The 20,661-nt window shown below is 47.5% G+C and overlaps 1 non-coding gene across 1 annotated transcript; it reads left to right on the top strand.

Annotated features, from left to right (window-relative positions):
- Positions 1 to 20,062: 20,062 nt before the first annotated feature.
- Positions 20,063 to 20,146, top strand: Trnas-gga (transfer RNA serine (anticodon GGA)). The gene is given in 2 exon segments: positions 20,063 to 20,102; positions 20,112 to 20,146. It is a non-coding gene; the product is annotated as a tRNA-Ser (tRNA).
- Positions 20,147 to 20,661: the final 515 nt, after the last annotated feature.

Below are 20,661 nucleotides of genomic sequence, written 5' to 3'. Positions count from 1 at the left end.
TAGTACTGGAGGGCAGCGTGGAGGGTAAAAGTCGTAGAGGGAGACCAAGAGATGAATGCACTAAACAGATTCAGAAGGATGTAGGCTGCAGTAGGTACTGGGAGATGAAGAAACTTGCACAGGATAGAGTAGCATGGAGAGCTGCATCAAACCAGTCTCAGGACTGAAGACCACAACAACAACAGTGACACAAGGCGAGATGCCGCATAGACCTCTCACACAAATCAAAACAACAAATAAACGAGTGTGACCTGTGTTACAATAAAGATGTTGAAGAGTCAAAACTTCCAAAACGAAACGCAAGACTCATAATATGTGGTACTTGTGAAGATCAAGGAGGAGGTGTGTACGTCTGGAGGCCCCTTCCTTACACCTACCCGTTGCAAATAGATGTTACACAACGGAACAAACAAAAATTTGAATACAGCGAACAGACACGTCAGTGACCGGACGGACAAAATGGCTCTGAGCACCATGCGACTTAAGACCGGACGGACAGTTCATAATTTTGTGAAAAAAAAAGAGCACGAGGCAGTTTTGAACTCGGATCTGCCTTTTTTTTTGGTTGTATTTGATCGAAGCGGACGTCACATGACAAACATTGAATTTCGTTGTTGATCTTTTCACTCAGTTACTTTATTACAGAGACATGGCAGGTCTCTGACCGAACACGCTGAGCTGCCGTGCGGGCTAGATTTGAACTCGGATTTGCCCCTTCGCAGACCGACACCATGACCAAATAACCACAACGCCGCGGATATTCTACTTCCCTCCATGTTGCATATCATGAGCTTCGACCGTTCACTGCTCGCATATTGCTTCGTTTTTCACAGTTCAGCATACCTTCTTCCTGTTTTCATCCTTGATCCGTGTTCAGTTTTTAACGGGCTATCCTCTAGGTAATCTAACCACTAAATGTCACAGGAGTGTCACGGGGAAGTTTCCCTTGTGAGATACGTCCCTCACTTGCAGTCATCGCAAGCACCTTTCTTGGTCGTAGTATGATGAGTTACTGCAGACGGATTTTTCGTTAGTTAATTCTTCTGCTTGCTAAGCGGCAGAGCTTTTATTCAAATTAAGAGATATGCAAACAGGCACAATACGGTGCTGCGGTCGGCAACGCCTTTATCAGACAATAAGTGTCTGGCGCAGCTGTTAGATCGGTTACCGCTGCTACAATGGCAAATTACCGAGATTTAAGTGAGTTTCAACGTGGTGTTGCAGTCGGCGCAAGAGCGATGGGACACAGCATCTCAGCAATGACGTGGGGATTCTCCCGTACGACTTTTTCACGAGTGTACCGTGAATATCAGGAATCCGGTAAAAGATCAAATCTGCGACATCGCTGCGGCCAGAAAAAGATCCCGCAAGAATAGGATCAACGACCAATTGTTGAACATGATTGATGTGCAACCCTTTCGCAGATTTCTGCGGATTTCAATACTGGGTCATCAACAAGTGTCAGCTTGCAAACCATTTAACGAAACATCATCGATATGGGCTTTCGGAGCCGAAGGCCCACTCGTGTACCCTTGATGACTGCACGACACAAAGCTTTGCGCCTCGTCTGCGCCCGTCAACACCGACATTGGGCCGCTGATGTCTGGAAAGATGTTGCCTGGTCGGACGAGTCTCGTTACAGATTGTATCGAGCGGACTGTTCAAGCTGGTGGAGGCTCTGTAATGGTGTGGGGTCTGTGCAGCTGGAGTGATACGTCTAGATACGACTCTGACAGGTGACATGGCATCCTGTCTGATCACCTGCATCCATTCATACCCATTGTGCACTCCGACGGACGGGCAATTCCAGCAGGACAGTGCGACACCCCACACATCCAGAATTGCTACAGAGTGGCTGCAGGAACACTCTTCTGACGCTTCAGCTGGCCACCAAACTCTGCAGACATGAACATATTGAGCGTATGCGGGATGCCTTGCAACATGCTGTTGAAAATAGATCTCCACCCCGTCGTACTCTTAAGGATTTATGGACAGCCCTGCAGGCTTCAAGGTGTCAATTCCCTCCAGCACTACTTCTAACATTAGTCGTGTTGCTGCACTTCTACGTGCTCGCGGGGGCCCTATGCGATATTAATCAGGTGTGCCACTTTCTTTGGCTCTTCAGTGTAATTCGGAACTAAGTTTATGAGACGTAAAAGCAAAGAGCATCACAACTGGAGAAAGCGACAAAACTGCTTACACAGTAGTATAAAGGAAGTAAAAGCCTGCTAAGGAAAATAGATTTTTCAGACGAAGCCTTTGATCACACCTGAAGAGAGCCAGCCTTGATGGCCGAGCGGTTCTAGGCTCTTGAGCCTGGAACCGCGCTGCTGCTACGGTCGCAGCCTCGGGCATGGATGTGTGTGATGTCCTTAGGTTAGCTAGGTTTAAGTTGTTCTAAGTTCTAGGGGACTGATGACCTCAGAAGTTAAGTTCCATAGTGCTCAGAGCCATTTGAACACCTGAAGATCAAAGGCCTCTGGCATGTACCGTAGCATGGGTATGCATCACATTCGTTCGAATAAAGCTGTAAACCGGTACGTGTAGTGATGGTTATTACACGTATGCTGAATCGAAGTCACGCGTCGTATTGCATATAAGAAAAATAACTGCCCGTATTAAAAACCTGTACCAACAAAACTAGTTCCCGCATGAGCTTATAAATGAAATGTTACATCAGTAAACCTACGGGTATGGAACGCCGGTGTTCCGTGTGGTAAAAAACGCTGACGTCTCAACTACGGAGGCGGACAGTATTCATGTAGATGTAATGAGAGATGCACGACACTTCTCGTCGAATACCTTCCGCTCACCGCGCAGCCCTGCTCCGAAGTCGACGCAGCCGGGGACCGAGCAAAGAACCCGCCGCCGCGCCCTCACACGTGACACGGGCGCGGACCGGCGTCGCGGCGACCACATGGGCGATTATTTCGTCCGGAATTCCCGCATCCGCGCACGGCTAATTACACACGGGCGCGCTCACGCCCCAACTGACGCCGACCGGCAGCCGAGCTGACAGCTATGAACGCGGTCCGAGCACAGGGCACAGCCAGAGCCAGTCCCTAGCTGGGCTGGGGGCGGCGCCATATTAGTCGCAGCGACGGGCCGCCGTAATTGGCAGGGAGTGTGTGTGTGTGTGTGTGTGTGTGTGTGTGTGTGTGACGTCGGCGCACGTCGCAGGCAGGTGGCGTCCCGCCAATGTGAGTCGGCGCGACGTGGCCAGCGGTGCCCAGGTAGCTCGTCCGGCCGCGTTTGACGCGTCGGTGGCGACGTGCGCCGGCGCGCCCCATTCAACTGTCTGCTCCGCGGTTTGTACCTCCCGTCGCACTACGAGGTCGAATTACAAAGTGGCGGCCACGCCTGTCAGCTTGGCAGTTACCGAAATAATTCCAGTACCGGGGCTAGTACAATTGAAACGAAACTTTTAGTTTAGCCAGCATCCTGTCGCTGAATGCACGTCTCCTTTCCCCACAACCGAAACTATGAGATCATTATACTACCGTACTTTTTTTTATTTATTTGAGGCCTTCGGATAAAATCCACTTAGCCAGCTTGCAGTCGTTACAGGTCGTGCTCAAAATCGCGCGTCGGGAGGGTCTTGGTGCTCCGTTCGTGTTTGAGCTAGGAACATTGGACGAAAACTTTTTGGTTTAGCCAGGCCCAGCTGCCGTTTGTATAGCCATTCGAACATTTGTCATACTATAGCTGTGTTACAGTATGAATAATACGTTCTCGGTTTTCCAGCCGCGTCAATTCGAATAAAATCCTCGAGCTTTCGATGGCCATCTCCGCCATCGTCGTCAGGAGTTCACTCACTGCCGGGGCTGCTACCGTTTCTCACTTATATAGCCACGATGACATCATCAGCAGCCAATCAGATGTACCAAATGCGGCGCGCGCGCTTAAGTCGACCCGGGCAGCTAGCGGAGCTATTGCCCGTGGCAGCACCGGTGACGTCAGGTGGCGCCAGGGGCAGGCGGCACGTTTGAAACTGCCGCTCCCGCGTCGCGCATCTGTCTCTGCTTTCTTTCGATGTCCAACGCCCGCCCCCATGCCCTGATGATTGTGTATCCCTGGTCTCTGTTGAAATTGTTGTTGTTTAAACGAATCTCGGCCGCTTCCTTTATAACGGAGTCCCAATATGTAGACGCGTAGGCCAGCACTTTTGTATTTTAGAACAGTATTTTATGTACGTTTTCTAGGCAATGCTCCGCAATGGCCGACTTGTCCAGCTCCCTTTGTTTTATATGACGCTTGTGCTCAGTACAACACTCCGCAACCGTGCGAATTGTTTGTCCGATATACATGCTGCCACATTCACAGGTTACACCGTACACACCGGACACTCGAAGAGCAATGTCGTCTTTAAAGGGTGAAACGTATCTCGTATCTTGGGGCCGCGCCGGATCACTGGTCTTAGCCTGTGCTTCTGCAGCAGACGTCCTAACTTACTGCTAGTTGCTCCACAGTATGGCAGTCCGTTTGGCCTCTTCTAATGATTCAGCAGACGTCTTTCGTCGGCGGCCCTTGAAAGCCTTTGCGATGTCTCTTCTGCTGTATCCATTTTCCCCGAAAACACGTTCTAAGTTCTGCAGTTCAGACTGTAGGTGGTCGTCGTCAGAATTAATCTTGGCTCTATGAACCAACGTGTTCAGGACAGCTTTCTTGTGTATAGGGTGGTGGCAACTATTGGCGTTCAAGTGCCGATCAGTGTGTGTTGGTGTCCGGTACACTGAATGACCAAGTGTTACAGTATATTAAGCAAGATTTGGTCTACGAACCGGAGCTGGCGCCCACGCAAGTTGTGCGAATCGATTAATTCCTTTTGAAAAACTTTTTAATTAGGCTGTTGTTAGTGCTCACATAACGGCACCATTTGCACAGGATGACAATTAATAATAATATGTGTTGTTTAAGTGTTGTCTTCATGTAGGTACTTCTTCAGGGAGGCCAGCATTTTAACTGCACCACTATAACACAGGGTTCAACCTGTACAACAGCAGAGTTTTTATTCGTGACTGACAACGGCGCACTGAACAACATTATTTAGTCATATACAGACATAATTATGGCTGTTATAAGTCATATATTTTTAGGTGGATTAGTACAGGGTGGCAATTAATGAACTACATGGAAAAAACGTAAGTTAAAAATTACGGGATGCACATACTATATTCAGCTTCTAAACGTCTCTACATATATTCGGATTTAGGTTCGATATGCCTGCCATCATTGGCGATGATGTGGCGGAGACGACAGTGGTTTTTGGGGTTATTGCTGTACACCTTGTCTTTAATATAGCTCCAAAAAAAGGGGTCGCATGTGTTCAGATCAGGAGTGTATGCCGGCCACTCGAGGCCGATGGCAGTGGCCTCTGGGTACCCCAGAGCCAGAATGCGGTCCCCAAACTGCTCATCCAGCACATCAAAGAGTCTCCTGCTGCGATGGGTTTGAGCTCCGTCTTGCATAAACCACGTCTTGTCGAAATCAGTATAACAGGGATGAAATCAACATCCTACACTTCACGTGCCGTACAGTAGTCACCGGGCCACCAAGGAATATCGCACCGATTATTCCGTGGCTGGACATTGCATACCACAGACACCCGTTGAGGGTGAAGAGACTTCTCCATCGCGAAATGCGGATTCTCAGTCCCCCAAATGCGCCAGTTTTGCTTATTGACGTACCCATCCAAATGAAAGTGGGATTCGTCGCTAAACCAAACCATATTACTTCCCATCATGCCCCGCGGCTAACCACACAGCATGAAAATCATAACGTAAATCGTTCAGAAGTTATGATGATTTTATTTCAAATAGTTCAATAATTGTCATTCTGTATGTGTTCCGTTGGGATTTTACGCGGTAAAACATGCAAAAACATGTTTTTCTGGGACGTTTTTGAAGCGCGCCACATCCACACGTTAAGCTTGTAAGAATCGGCTCAAACTTTACACGAAGTTAGATAAACTGATGAAGTCAAAATGAAATTTTTCGAGCAATAATACTTTTCCATGGTCGAGACACGATGGTTTAAAGGCAAGCTAAATGTAGCAAGTAAAATTCAATTGGAGTTAGCCAAATTAGTCAATTCATCCGAATATCTCGGTGTACAATTCATAGGGCATGAAATGGAAGGATCACATATGCTCAGCCGTAGGTGAAGCAAGTGGGAGGCATTGGCTCACTGGTAGGATACAGCGAAAATGCACTCTGTCAGCGAAGAAGATTCCTTGCAGATCACTCGTGTGACAAATCCCAGCATGTTGCTCAAATGTGAAGAACCCATACCAAGTAGGACTAAGAGGGTAAATTGAACTTACAGCCTTTTTGAAAAGTTTCAAGAATGTGCATAAATTTGGAACATACTACAATCCCCTATGTATCACTGCCGTACGGAGCGGGGAGGTAAGATTAGAGTAATCGAAAAACACGCCGATGCCTTTAAGGATCAGCCTACGTCGCCGCAAATCGTAGCTGTTGGCCCTGTTATACGTAATAGGACGGAGGTGGGTAATTTTTTGTCCGGCTACCTTACCGTATTTTATTGACATCCCGGAGCACGCCATTTGCTGAAAACCGTTTGTTGACTTGTTTGAAGAGCTCGTTTGCATTTGTCTCAGAGCCTGAACTGGATTTGCTCTGACAACAGCGCTTGTGCCGTCTGCAAACAGGGCGGTGTTTGCTCGCCCTGTTATGCTCTGCGGTGCATCATTAATATGTATTGAGAGGTCCGGGCGTGGGCAGTGGCCAGGTACAAACAGAGACTCCCCACGCTTTCGCTGTTGTTCCACCAGGATGGCGCTCCGTCCTCATTCGACAGCCACCAACACTCCCACAGCCGTCACCGGAAAGCCCGCCCTCACCGCCGCTATTGTCAAATAACCCCGGCTATTGTCAAATAATTGTCTACTTCAATAAATTCAGATTTCCAGAAACGATTTTTAACCATTGTCTTACCAGCTAAAATTCTCTCGGATTTTTTTCATTTATCTTTTTTCCGTGTAAAGTTGTAAGTAGCGTGAATAAAAGGACGCTATGTGCAAGAAGCATGAAGCGCCCTTTGAATGTATCCTGATAGCTAAAAGACCCACGCGCACTTTGAATAAGAAAATGCTATTTGACACTGAAATCAATACAAAAGATAGGGTCGCCACCAACTCTAGCCACACGACAAAGAAGAGGTAGCACTGAGTCGGAAAATTACTTAATTTATTAATAAGAAAAACTCACAAAAGAACATTCATTATAAAGTCATTGATAAAGAATGGGATGTAGTTATTAATATGATCCAGGCATTCTTCCCGTGAATCAACTATTGAGTAAAGTAAATAGGTCGTGAACACCATGCGTAAGTGCAGCCTGCAGCAAGATTCGTGAAAACACGATCTATTCCAGAGCATTTGTTTCAGATAAAAAAAGGGACACTAATCACTACACCTGTGCACATGGAAACGCTATAGGTGGGCCAACAAGGAAAACTACAAGGTAAATGGCGAAGGTAACGGCGACGTAACATCGGTACACAAGATAAGATTGAAGGCAAAATTATTTATTCCTTAAAACATTGATGTAGTGCATCTATAGACTGCTGGTGCATGCTAACTATGTACAATTGCTTGTGAAATACTATACGTTTCATAACAGACTCGCGGGCCCACTCGGTCCGCGGAGACAACTTCTATGGACCGTGGCCAAATTTTAATCACATGAGACAAAGAAAATCCACAAATACACAAAAATTACCAAGATCCGGAAAAGATTAGAAGCATACACACACAGTTGTAGGCACATAAACATTCACACTGAACCGAGGGCACTTCAACATATGCAACTCCTTTGTGCTGCGTTCCTCTCACGGATCAAAGTCACGACTGCATTGGGAATCAAACTGACAGTCTACAAAAGCCTTGCATTCCCTGCTGCAACCCAGCAAGTGAATCTTTATAAGACGAAATTCGAGACCAAAAGCTAAAAGCTCCTCTCTCTATGTGACAACGCGCCACGCGGTCAGTCCAACTCACCCTTCTTCGACTGGAGCACAGCTGTGTACGCTTCCCGTACCGGCGGCAGACTGCCTCCCGCTTCTCCAGCCTCTTCCACGCTCCGCGTGGACCGGAAAACCCCAGGATGCCATTTCCGCCACCAACCTACCGCAGGTGGATTTCTCACAAGTAGCGGAAACCTCTTTGCCGACTTGACCACTACGAGAGTTGGCAATGAAAGGTGGCTACAGGACCCTTTCAAAGTTTAAACCAGAGTACCCTACCGTCCATTCTTCAAAGAACTGAACCATGTATAAAACGTAATGTCTCTGAAACTATCTACCACGCACAATCATAAGCATGGTGTCCAACGAAGGGCTGCGTGATTTCAGAATTAAATATCTCTAAAACTAAGATCGATAGTCAAGTGCAACAAAAAGTATGTTTACTGCGAAAGCTGTAAGAATTTTATACAGGAGTTTCGTAGTAATTCGAAAAAACTGCAAACAGATGGCGCTGTACGTACACTGCGCAGCTCGTGAAGTATCAGTGTGCGTAATCAAACTCGTCCTCCGCAACAATTGTTTGCAATCAGATCACAAGCATTTCGTTGGCCGCTGTGGCCGAGCGGTTATAGGCGCTTGAGTCTGGAACCACGCGACTGCTACGATCGCAAGTTTGAATCCTCCCTCGGGCATGGATGTGTGTGATGTCCTTAGGTTAGTTAGGTTTAAGTAGTTCTAAGTCTGGGGGACTGATGACCTCAGATGTTAAGTCCCATAGTCCTTAGAGCCATTTGAACCATTTTGAATCACAAGCATTTCGAAATGTGCACCACTCTCAGAAAAGTGGTTCAAATGGCTCTTAGCACTATGGGACTCAACATCTGAGGTCATCAGTCCCCTAGAACTTAGAACTACTTAAACCTAACTAACGTAAGGACATCACACACATCCATGCCCGAGGCAGGATTCGAACCTGCGACCGTAGCAGTCACGCGGTTCCGGACTGAAGTGCCCAGAACCGCACGGCTACCGCGGCCGGTCCAGTCGCAAAGATGGCACAAACGAACAATGAATTTTTTATCACATCCTGTCCCCATGGAACGAAAATGGATTCAGATGCCACACAGATCGCCTATTCAAGCTCGTACGGCATGTTGGGATGGTTGCGGCGTACAGTGTCTTTCGTCGTCGCTAAAAAAGTAGTCGCAAGGAGTCAGACCGGGCGAATATGGATGCCAATCCAGCCATGTGTGAGTAAATTTGCAGCATCCAACGCAGTGACTCTACCCGAAGTATTTATCAAGAAAGCCACACGCCCGTTCGGTGCGGTGAGGTCTGGCCGCATCGTGCTGAACCTTTCGCTGCCTGGTCTATCCTCCGACGCTAGCCGTGGAGCGACAAAGTGGTCCAATATTGAAACTGCAACGTGATTAGCGATACTTTCTCACATAAAGAAGGGCCAATAATTCCATTGCTGCATACCTCTGCCCAAACAGTAACTTCACACAAATGGGGATTTTCGGAAACCCAAAGACGCCAGTTTTGCTTCTTCACGACTCCATTCCGGTGGAAATCTACTTCATCTGTGAACCAGATGCAGCAAACATCAAATCCTCCATTATCAATCAATCTGGTCCGCATAGTTAGTCCTCTGCCAAACACCTCCTGGTGGCTTCGGACATTTCATGGAAATACGTGTTGGCTCTGTCTCAGTATTTTCTGCGTGCCAGAACACTTCAGGCCAGTCTCCGCTGCAATTCTTCTGACAGATTTCCTTGGATTTTGCTGCACAGTTCCAGGAACCGTTGCGGCATATTCTGGAGTAACTACAGTTTACCTGGCGCCAACATTCCCCGCTAGATTATCAGGCACGCTGCCTGTCCGCTGGAATTTGGCGAAGACCTTGCGAATGATTTCCACATCGGGTCCCCATGGAACATTAAATCGTATATGGAGACTGCATCTTGTTGTCGTAGGTTTGTTTTCCAACCAGTTGTATTCCAGGAGCAAAAAAACACATTGTTCAACGAAATAAATAATTTCAATCTTTACCTTCCATTCATCTTAGTTTTCGAGATATTTAATTTTGAAATCGGGGTCCTCTTCGCTGGACGCCCCGTAATTCTGTATGTACATTCAGTGGTGTATGTGGATCCTGCGAGCAAAACGTTCTATGAATACAGTTGCCCGATTTTGCAGTTTTACAGCATGCACTGCAAATATGTACTAAGCACCAGATTTTTCCCTTGCATCATTTTATAGGGAGGGTGGGGTGGGGGCTGTGAACGAGAAGTTAGTTCCATGAAGTTTTGAAATTGTATACGTACAACGTAAGTCGCTAAGAACTCTCATTCACAAATAGTTGGTCGGCCGCTGTGGCTGAGCTGTTCTAGGCGCTTCAGTACGGAACCGCGCTGCTGCTGCGGTCGCAGGTTCGAATCCTGCCTCGGGCATGGGTGTGTGTGATGTCCTTAGGCTAGTTGGATTTAAGTAGTTCTAAGTTTAGGGGACTGACGACCTCACATGTTAAGTCTCATAGTGCTTAGAGCCATTTGAACCATTTCTCATATAGTTGATAAATGTAGACTGGGTAATTTGTGTGCTATGAGTTACCCTGCCCCAAGACATATACGCAGTTGCTAACTGAGAGATTTGACTTATTGCGTTCAACCTTTAACATAAGATTATACCTCTTAACGAGTAGATAATGACGGCATTTTAATTTTTTAAATTCCGTCAGTACCTCCGTGACGTGATGAAAATTAAATTTCTGTTACCCCTGCCATTGAGATTGTGCTCCACTTTAGCCGTTTAGTAGTATAAGAGTGCAACTCAAGTTTTCAGTGTCTTGCTCCCTCGTCACCGCCAGGAACATCTACAGGGATTTCACAATTCCTATCACATGCTTCGAGGGGCTGTAGACGGGACTTGCAACGAGTTTTCCCATGTCACCCATGCCCGTGTTTGGACACAAAATAAGTTGGAAGATCCGATCACTTTCAAGCCTCCCGCTTCTCGGTACGCGCACAAACTGAGAAGTCAGTCGTCGTCGTAATCGTGACGCCACACACCAATTTAGTCCGACTACAACAGGTGCGAAAAACTGCCACGTTCGCAACGTTGACTGTGGTGCTCCACAGACGCACCGCATTCTCTACTTCGAAGAGGACGCCCTTCGTCACGTAGAAGAGAACCCAACGAGGGCTACTCCAAACACTGCCCTCGCTGTAGGTTTCTATAGAGTTTGCGGGCCAGACCTCAGTGTCTCCGCTGTATGCGAACAGTGAGGCGGGAGATTTGGAAGTGATCTGATCTTCACACTTATTTTACACCCAAACGGTACATTTCCGGGCATGGGTTCCGTGTCAAAACTTCATCTACTAAGTCCCCCTCCCCCAACAGTCCCTAGAAGCCAGTAACGTGAATTGTGAAACACACTATATATTCCACAACCCACTGTACACTGAATGGGAGAAGATCGATTTTAGGTCCAATTACATTCACATACTCGACGAAGGAGAAACGTGCGTCTGTTTGTCTCCTAATCTCATATATTTTACTCTCATAACCCCTACGCAAGATACACACTGGCGACAAGAAAATTGTAGCAATGTCTTCATCGAATAAACTTTCTCCAAATTTATCCAACTGGGTTTCGCGAGGTCTGCTTCCGAGGATTCCCTCTTAACTTACATGAGTATTTCTCCTACACATCCTCGTACGAACCTAGCAGCGGGTCTCTCAATTCTTTTGATGACTGCTGTTATGCCTGCAAACACTGGAACAACATTCTAGAGTTGGTCAAAAGGGGAGGTTGTATGCCAGTTTCTTTAAAGATGCATTGCACTCTCACAGAAGCCTCCTAACAGATATTACACTATGTGGTCAAAAGTATCCGGACACCTGGCTGAAAATGACTTACAAGTTGGTGGCGCCCTCTATCAGTAATTCTGGAATTCAGTACGGTGTTGGCACACACTTAGCTTTGATGACAGCTACCACTCTCGCAGACATACGTTCAATCAGGTGCTGGAAGGTTTCTTGGGCAATGGCAGCCCATTCTTCACGGAGTATCGACGTCGGTCGGTGAGGCCTGGCGCGAAGTTGGCGTTCCGAAACATCCCAAAATGTGTTCTGTAGGATTCAGGTCAGTACTCTGTGCAGGCCATTCCCTTACAGGGATGTTATTGTCGTGTAACCACTGCGCCGAAAAAAATGGTTCAAATGGCTCTGAGCACTATGGGACTTAACTTATCAGGATTCGAATCTGCTAACGTAGCGGTCGCGCGGTTCCAGACTGTAGCGCCTAGAACCGCTCGGACACCCCGGACGGCACACTCCGCCCAGGCAGTCCATTATGAACAGGTGCTCGATCGTGCTGAAAGATGCAATCGCCATCCCCTAATTGCTCTTCAACAGTGGGAAGCAATAGGTGCTTAAAACATCACTGTAGGGCTGTGCCGTGATAGTGCCACGCAAAACAACAAGGGGTGCAAGCCAATGCACCAAACACACGACCACTCCATAACAGCACCGCCTCCGAATTTTACTGTTGGCACTACACATGCTGGCAGAAGACGTTCACCGGGCATTCGCCATATCCACACCCTGCCATCGGATCGCCACATTGTGTACCGTTATTCGTCATTCCACACAACGTTTTTCCACTGTTCATTCGTCCAATGCTTACGCATCTTACACCAAGCGAGGCGTCATTTGGCATTTACCGGCGTGATGTGTGGTTTATGAGCAGCCGCTCGACCATGAAATCCAAGTTTTCTCACCTCCCGCCTATCTGTCATAGTACTTACAGATATCGATGCAGTTTGGAATTCCTGTGTGAGGATCTGGATAGATACCTGCCTATTACACAATGCGGCCCTCTTCAGCTGTAGGCGGTCTCTGTCAGTCAACGGAAGAGGTCGGCCTGTACGCTTTTGTGCTGTGCGTGTCCCTTCAGGTTTCCACCTCACTATCACATATCGTAAACAGTGAACCTAGGGATGTTTAGGAGTGTGGAAATGTCGCTACAGACGTATGACACAAGTGACACACGTTCGAGGTCCATGAGTTCCGCGGAGCGCCGCTTTCTGCTCTCTCACTCTCATGAGTGCTGAAGTTGCTGATATGAAGTACCTGGCAGTAAGTGGAAGTACAATGCACCTAATACGAAAAACGTATGTTTTTCGTTGTGTCCTGATACTTTTGATCTTCCGTTAGCCTTCTCTCACACACTTATTAACAAGGCAGCACCAGCAAGCTATCTGACTCTTTAAATTCCAAACTATAACCGGCTCGTGTTTCCATACTTACTCTACGAGATGTCTCAGAGTTTAAAATTTCATTCTCAGCTACATATACATTGCATGATTGAGTTTACAAGCTGCTTGCACAATTTATCGCCCTGTTCTTGCCTTTTATTATTATTTTTTAAACCGGGAGCTGTCCATTGGGGGGTGGGGGTGGGGGGGGAGAAACACATGAGCGCGCGCCCACACACACACACACACACACACACACACACACACACACACACGTTATTATGGTCGCTTCTGGTGAATCGTAAGAGCACGACAAAGCATTTGTTATGTTGCCGAAATTGTCTTAAACAATAAAAGACCGAATACGAAATTAATTAAGATAATTATGCATCAATAATTACCAACTGTTTTGAGAATACTGATGTAGTTTACATTCCACAAGGTAGAAATATGTAGCTGATTGTACGAATCCGAAAAGAAAGTGGAAGGAAATTATAATATAGAAGTAACCGTGAGTAGCAGGAAGGTGTTATAATGCAGGAGAAAAAACTCGTCACTGTTAACAGCTTCCTACGTTTCGTAGCGTTCACGCACGCATTTTACCCATACCTCATTTATGGCCCGGTATGTCACCGTATTTCATAATATTATTCACCATGCTGAGTACTTTGTAGTTTTACAGGACACGCAGTGCAATTACAAGTAGTAACAGCATCTTTATTACCGCGGTGTCGGAAGAGCAGGGTAATAAATTCTACGGGGAATGTGCCTTTGAATATGCTGAAAATTTGCCGAGCAAAAATTATGAAGCGAGTTTTTAACGTCCGAAGAGGGAAATGTGTTTCAACGCCACTATTTATCATAGTCCTAAAACACGTAATGAGATAAATAACTCACGCGGCAGAAGTCGTGGCGTATGCGCTCCTACCCTATCCTGGAGCAGCTGGCATCACACAGCGTCTCCCTGTTCCGAGACGCAGAAGTCCGGCTGCGGGGCGACAGCCCATATTTCACGCACGAACAGGATGTCTACGTAAGCGTGATGTCTTTGCAATTTACACACACAGCGTCGTCCACTCCCCAGTGTCATTGATCATTGCTGTAAATTATTCCCATTGAACATCGTCCACTAAAAGTGAATTCGCTAGATATGAGTCTTCTAAAATTATCGCCGGATGGACACATGCAGCAGTTGGAAACTACCCGAAGATCGTCAGACTGAACATATTTATTACGGACTACCTGGGGACCCGCAACGCTAGTCTTTCCTTTCCATTAGTTTCCTCAATTGTAAAAAAAGTGAAATTAAACACCACACTCGTGTAGCAGCAAATGTATTCAGAAAATACTGGCTTTTGGTGTTTTTCTTTGGGTGCAAAGACGAATAAGTTTGGTTCTAATAAAATATGCGAACACGCTACTTACAGCTGTCGTGCCATGGACACGATTCTTTTAAATTCACAACACTGCACTTTTTGCCCTTTTGCTTTATTCATCAATCTTACTAGAAACTGAAGGCTGTTAAATCCGAATGTAAGTTATTTGAAATCACTGGAATTCGTGATTCTTTTTCCTGTTAATATTTCCACTTCTGTTACATTGTTTAGAAGCTTTTGTGCGACGACATATCAGGAAAACTGAGCGAATTTTGTAATTATGTGGCGAGTTTTACGCTTTCGTCTTCGTGATCATTGCATAAATGGACTCGAATATTCTTTTGTTCTCCTGTCTGTATTCGCAAATTTGTTTATTGGACTACGTCATTTTTTGTTCGTAAAAACTTCCACTCACGCAAAGAACACGCTAGAAGATTTGTTAACGTTCGATAATCTTCATAAAAGTTTGGAAACTTTTACACACGGAACAATCTCGAATTAGATGCGATGTCGCAAAAAGATCCTCCAAGAACAGAACCAACGACGACTGAAGAGAATTTTTCAACGAGACAGAAGTGCAATCCTTCCGCAAATTGCTGCAGATTTCAGTGCTGGGCCATCAACAGTATCAACGTACAAACCATTCAACGAAACATCATATATATGGGCTTTCGAAGCCCCATTCGTGTACCCTTGATGACTGAGCCCGTCATCACCGACATTGGACTGTTGATGACTGGAAACATGTTGCCTGGTCGGACAAGTCTCGTTTCAAATTGTATGGAGCGGATAGACGTGTACGGATATGGAGACAACCTCATGAATCCATGGACCCTCTATATCAGCAGCGGGACGTCTAGATACGACTCTGACAGGTGACCCGTATGTAAGCATCCTCTCTGATCACCTGCATCCATTCATGTCCATTGTGCATTCCGAAGGACTTGGGCAATTCCAACAGTAGAATGCAACACCCCACACGTCCAGAATTGCTACGTGGCTCCAGGAACACTCTTCCTAGTTTAAACACATCCACTAGCCACCAAACACCCAATACATGGACGTAATTGAGCATATCTGAGATGCCTTGCAACGGATTTATGGACAGCCCTGCAGAATTCATGATGTCTGTTCCCTCCAGCACTACTTCAGAATAGTCGAGTCCACGTAACGTGGGGTTCCAGCACTTCTAAATTCTCGTGAGGGCCCTAAGCGATGTTTGGCGGGTGTACCAGTTTCTTTGGCTTTTCAGTGTAATGTACACACACAAAAAAAATTATGCATCACCTCGGTTCCGGGACCTGTACAGAAAACTGGAATAGATATCAAACATCATCTTCGCCCATTTCTATTGCTCATGAAAACAACACATTACACGTTGTACCACCATGCAGCGAGACCCTCGGAGGTGGTAAGTCAGATTCCTGTACGCACCGATACATCTAATACCTAGTAGCACGTCCTCTTGCATTGATGCATGCCTGTATTCGTCGTGGCTTACTAACCACAAATCCATCAAGGCACTGTTGGTCCAGATTGTCCCACTCCTCTGCAGCTGGCCGCGGTGGTCGTGCGGTTCTAGGCGCTCCAGTCCGGAGCCGCGCTGCTGCTACGGTCGCAGATTCGAATCCTGCCTCGGGCATGGATGTGTGTGATGTCCTTAGGTTAGTTAGGTTTAATTAGTTCCAAGTTCTAGGGGACTGATGACCACAGCAGTTGAGTCCCATAGTGCTCAGAGCTATTTGAACCATCCTCTGCAGCTATTCGGCATAGATCTCTCAGAGTGGTTGGTGGGTCACGTCGTCCATAAACCGCCCTTTTCCATTTATCTTCAACAGGGTTCATGTCTGGAGAACATGCTGGCAACTCTAATCGATCGATGTCGTTATTTTGAAGGAAGGATGGGGGAGCGAATTGTCGTCCATGAATACAAATGTCTCGCCAATATGCTGCTGATATCGTTGCACTATCAGTCGGAGGATGGTATTCACGTATCGTACAGCCGTTACGACGCCTTCCATGAGCCCAGCGGCGTACGTCGGGCCCACATAACGACATTCTAAAACAGCAGGGAACCTCCACCTTGCTGCACTCGCTGGACAGTGTGTCTAAGGCGTGCAGCCTGACCGGGTTGCCTCCAAACACGTCTCCGGCAATTGTCTGGTTGAAGGCACATGCTCATTCAAAGGTGAAGAGAACGTGAAGTCAAAGCTGAGCGGTCCATAGGACACGTTGTTGGGTCCATCTGTACCGCGCTGCATGGTGTCGTGGTAGCAAAGATGGACCCCGCCATGGACGTCGTGAATGAAGTTGCGCATCATGCAGACTATTGCCCACAGTTTTTGTCGTAACGTCCTGTGGCTGCACAAAAAGCATTATTCAACATGTTGGCGTTGCTGTTCAGGGTTCCTCCCAGCCGACCGAGGTAGCTGTCATCTACTGCATTAGCCCTTGGGCGGTCTGAATCAGGCATGTCATTGACAGTTCCTATGTCTCTGTATCTCCTCCATGCCCGAACAACATAGCTTTCATTCACTCCGAGACGCCTGGACGCTTCCCTTGTTGAGAGCCCTTCCTCGCACAAAGTAACAATGCGGACGCGATAGAAGGTCAAAAAGATCCACTAAAGAGACTGCTTACACCACGCTTGTCCTCCCTATTCTGGAGTACTGCTGTGCATTGTGGGATCCGCATCAGGTGGGACTGACGGATGACATCGAAAATGTAGAAAGAAGGGCAGCTCGTATTGTATTATCGCGAAATAGGGGAGATAATGTTACACACATAATACGTGGAGTGGCAATCATTAAAACAAAGGCGTTTTTCGTTGCGACAGGATCTTCTCATGAAATTTCAGTCACCAGTTTTCTCCTCCTATTGCGAAAACATTCTGTTGGCACCCACCTACATAGGGAGAGATGATCATCACGATAAAATAAGAGAAATCAGGGCTCGCACAGAAAAATTTAAGTGCTCGTTTTTCCCGCGTGCCGTTCGAGAGTGGAAAGGTAAAGAGACAGCTTGAAGGTGGTTCATTGAACCGTCTGCCAGGCACTTTATTGTGAATAGCAGAGTAATCACGTAGATGTAGCTATAGCACCGCGGTACTGACAGTCTAGGCATGGTTGAACTACCGACAACACGAGCCGTGTACCTCGTGATGGAATGATTGGAACATCAGCAGTCGGACTCCCTCAGTCTAATAGGCGCTGGTTGTTCACATCTTTGAGCGGGTTTAGTGACATCTCTGAACAATCAAAGCGACTGTGCCTGTGGTACAATATCCACAGACAATGTCTATCTCCAAGAGTTCTTGGAACCGGGGTGATACAAAACTTTTTTTGATGTATGTACACTAACAAACCCCGAGCAAATGGCGAGCCGTTCTCTTGGTGTGACTGCTTTTCTCCAGTGCGTGTATAGCTTTTTCAGATGAACTTCCATCTTGTTCAGTGATAAGATGCATGAATTTTCTGACGTTCTGAAATATTCATAAAATTTTAATCCATCGTCGATCAGTTACAGTTGTTGTCGTGGTCTTCAGTCCAGATACTGGTTTGATGCAGCTCTCCGTGCTACTCTATCCTGTGCAACCTTCTTCATATCCCAGTACCTACTGCAACCTTCATCCTTCTGAATCTGTTTAGTGTATTCATCTCTTGGTCTCCCTCTGCGATTTTTACCCTCCACGCTGTCCTCCAATACTAAATTGGTGATGTCTTGATGCCCCAGAATATGCCCTGCCAACCGATCCCTTCTTCTAGTCAAGTTGTGCCACAAATTTCTCTTCTCTCCAATTCTATTGATACGTCCTCATTGTGTGTGTGAAATATGGGACTTAACTGCTAAAATCATCAGTCCCTAAGCTTACAGACTACTTAACCTAAATTATCCTAAGTGTTGTGACTTGGCAAGACAGCCAAGCCACTATGATTGGTAGCCGAAAGGCACGCGTTAAGCTCACGCAGGCTGGCGTGAGATCTGGAACATTTAAGGAAGTTAGGCTTTAGCAAAAAAGGTCGTAGCTGTTGGAATACTTAACTTTAATCCATAATTGGTGAATATCGGTCTGACGGTACATGCATCACAAGATAAATAGCAATTGATAATGGCGCCTTGCTAGGTCGTAGCAATTGACGTAGCTGAAGGCTATGCTAACTATCGTCTCGGCAAATGAGAGTGTAATTTGTCAGTGAACCATCTCTAGCAAAGTCGGCTGTACAACTGGGGCGAGTGCTAGGAAGTATCTCTAGACCTGCCGTGAGGCGGCGCTCGGTCTGCAATCACTGACAGTGGCGACACGCGGGTCCGTCGTATACTAGCGGACCGTATACTAGCGGAAGGCTACCACCTAGCAAGTGTGGTGTCTGGCGGTGACACCACACTAAGAACAAACACCTCCGCTGGGACCAGCCGCACAGTCTATGACTGCAACGCCTCAGACCGCTCGGCTAATCCTGCGCGGCACCTCCTCATTAGTTATGTGATCTACCCATCTAATCTTCAGCAGTACAGTACAGAGGCGCAAATATCCTTTCTGCTGCTCTATTTTTCCACTCCCGATGAACTCACTTCCGTTTTTTCCCCTTCTTTTTTCCCTTCTTCATTCAAAATCACAGCAAGCGCCATGAGACTGTCGTCCGAGAACTTAGCTATCCCGGCCGCCCAAGTGCAGTGACTACTGTGAACAGGCGACACTTTCGCATCACGGCCGGTTGCGTTTCGACCACGGCACTTCCACGTCACTGAAACGTGTGTGAAGCGTCCTGAAGAGTATCGGGTATGAAGCTCGGAGTAGCCTTCGGAGAACAGAAGCTACCGCCCGGCTGGAGGGCGCGTGTTTTGCCCCATTGGCGCGAACACCTCCGCCGCTGCGAGGAGGCACCGCCGCCGCCGCCGTCTAATGGGGTGATTTGCAGTCGGAGCGGGCGCGCCGGCCGGTCGGGGAAGAAGACTCCCCGGCGCGCTCGCCGCTATGGGATATGACGCGCACGTCGCTCTCCTAGCCGGCCGCCCGCCGTCCCTCTCACGCTAAGGACGCGACCGCTGCTGCCGCCGCTCTTCAAATACGGCGTCGCGGCGGCAGCTCGCTGTATAATGGATGCCCGCCAGGGAACGCGCTCGGCAAAAATCTAGTCCCGCCGAGCCGGACACTCGCCGCCGGCCGCCGTTCTTCTGGCCGCCGTTTCCTGCCCAGCCGGCAGCCGTGGACGGCTCCTCGCAGCGTCTGGGAACGCCGGGGCCCGACCCAGGACGACACCGCGCGTGTTGCCGCAGCGCCGCGAGTAACAAATCGCTCCCACTTATACTGTCACAACAAATTTTCACTCTGCAGAGGCGCGTGCGCTGATTTTAAACTGTGAGCCAGACGGGACTGCATCCAGCGACATTTGCCACTGGTTGTGTTTAAAGTGTCCCATACGCTTACTAGAGCCGGCCTGAGTGGCCGAGCGGTTAAAGGCGCTACAGTCTGGAACCGCACGACCGCTACGGTCGCAGGTTCGAATCCTGCCTCGGGCATGGATGTGTGTGATGTCCTTAGGTTAAATGTAAGCGTAGGCTTCCGCGGCTGTTGTCTTCTTCAATAAAATTCTTCAGGGTATCAGACCGCATCGTCATAATTTTAAAATGCGCCAACTTTTCGGCCAGCGTTGCAGCTAGCCTTCATCAGGGCCTTACGTTAACTGCTAAATGAACACACTTGGTTCCTTAAATATTGGTCTACATGGGTGAGACGGGACGTCCGATTAGCACAAGGCTCTCGGAACATGAAAGATATATCCGTCTGAAACAACACACCAAGTCAGCAGTGGCGGAACACCGAGACGAGTGCGGGAAACCAATATTTTTTCAAGAAGCCCGCGTCCTAGCGAAACAGCCTCTCACTTTGGTTCAAATGGCTCTGAGCACTATGGGACTCAACTGCTGTGGTCATAAGTCCCCTAGAACTTAGAACTACTTAAACCTAACTAACCTAAGGACAGCACACAACACCCAGCCATCACGAGGCAGAGAAAATCCCTGACCCCGCCGGG

This window comes from Schistocerca serialis, chromosome 9 (assembly GCF_023864345.2).
Source record: "Schistocerca serialis cubense isolate TAMUIC-IGC-003099 chromosome 9, iqSchSeri2.2, whole genome shotgun sequence".
NCBI lineage: Eukaryota > Metazoa > Arthropoda > Insecta > Orthoptera > Acrididae > Schistocerca > Schistocerca serialis.
The sequence above is the reverse complement of the archived record's forward strand: the minus strand, read 5'-3'. Positions and strand labels throughout refer to the sequence as shown.